This window comes from Miniopterus natalensis, chromosome 5 (genome assembly GCF_054644295.1).
Source record: "Miniopterus natalensis isolate mMinNat1 chromosome 5, mMinNat1.hap1, whole genome shotgun sequence".
Taxonomy (NCBI): Eukaryota; Metazoa; Chordata; class Mammalia; order Chiroptera; family Miniopteridae; genus Miniopterus; species Miniopterus natalensis.
In genome coordinates, this window is record NC_142085.1 from 23,536,395 (window position 1) to 23,538,045 (window position 1,651).

Genomic DNA, 1,651 nt, shown 5'->3' on the forward strand with positions numbered 1-1,651 from the left:
TGCTCGTGGGGAAGACACATCACTCAGCTGGGTAGGACTGATGGGAGAAGGTGGAGCTTTGTTGTTCTGTGGAGTTCCACTTTCTGAGCTTATTTTAGAGACTTGATCTTATTTTATATATTTGGTTTGTTGGTGTCTTTATATCAGCTTCCTGAGAGATTTTGTTTCCCCCCACTGGCCAACACTGTTTTAATTCTCTCACTAGATGCAACTCAAAAGCTTCATTTTAGGTGGGGTAAACTGTAACTCCAGCAGGTGGCGATACAGAAAAGTTTTGTCACAGCCTAGTTTCCATTTGTCAGTCAAGTGTTTCTAGCTGTCTCCATCAGGACAGATGATTTACATAACTGGCCGTGCCTGAGCCTTCTTTGCAAGCAGCTTTAGATCTGCAATGCACTTGGCAATTGTCTCCTTTTCCTGCTGTGCGGAGATGCTCTGCACCACGTGCTTCTCCGCCCACTGGACCATGTGCTCTTGTTCCTTCCGACGCATCGTATTCTGCACCCAGATATGATAGCCCAGGCGATTCTTTACCTCCTTGTATACTCTATGCAGCCGTTCCCGGTAAGTAACCTCCAAGGCCATAGCGATGTTATTCCTCTGGACATCAAAAAGGTAATGACGCTTTTGAACCAGTGCCTGCTGGGGCTTCTCCAGAGCAATTGCATCTTGGATGCCTTTGATGGGAGCCTGTTTCGCTTCTTCTAGTTGGGCAATTTTTTGCTCATTGAGTTTATCAGCAAATTCCCCAATAGAGGCACCATATTTTTTAACTAGATAGACAAGCAACCCTATTGTTGATATGGCAGAGATGGTTTCTGGAGTAACCACACATATTTCTTTAGATGGGAAATATAAGATAAGCCCAGTTCTGAGCACATAGGGTCCTGTCACACCGGTTTTAGGATAAAGGAACTGGAAGAACTCCTCAGGGATCAGCCCATGACGAACTTTGCCTCCATATTCAGGAGGAGGTGGTACAGGGGCGAGACTTGGCTGCCCAGCGTGAAAGATCCTGGTTGCCTGCAGCACCCCGGGACCCAGGAGGGCCGCGTTCTTCAGAGAGGGGGCTGCTGTGGCTTCAGCAGAAAGCACCCCCCCCCCCGGGGCAGCATGGTCAGCGAGGGCCCGCCCCCGGCCTTGGCGTCCCAGTGACCTGCACGGAGGAATCTCCTGAGAGACTTTTTGATAGTGGGAGGCTTTGACTTCCTGCATTTTCTAACAGTTTGGAATAAAGTAAGGCAGTGTGTTCAAAATAATCTACAACGGTTAGGTCTGCGACCCCCCTCCTTTTTTACAGATGTTCCCATCTTCACCCCAATGCCTGCTTCCACCCAGCCCCACCCCCCTTCCCTTTGGCCATCACCACACTGTTTTTGGTGTCCATGGGCTATCCATATATGTTCTTTGGCTAATCCTTTCACCTTCTTTCATCCAGTCCTCCCTTTCCCCCTCTCCTCTGACAGCTGTCAGTTTGTTCCATGTGTCCATGCCTCTGTTTCTATTTTGTTTATCAGCTTATTTTGTTCATTAGATCTACTTATAAGTGAGACTATATGATACTTGTCTCTTTCTTTGACTGGCTTATTTCACTCAGTATAATAATCTCCAGGTCCATCCATGCTGTCACAAAAGGTAAGATTTCCTTTTT

The 1,651-nt window shown here is 47.4% G+C and overlaps 1 pseudogene; it reads right to left on the reverse strand.

Moving 5' to 3' along the window:
* Positions 1–289: 289 nt before the first annotated feature.
* LOC107525814 (ATP synthase peripheral stalk subunit b, mitochondrial pseudogene) lies at positions 290–1,215 on the reverse strand (annotated as a pseudogene).
* Positions 1,216–1,651: the final 436 nt, after the last annotated feature.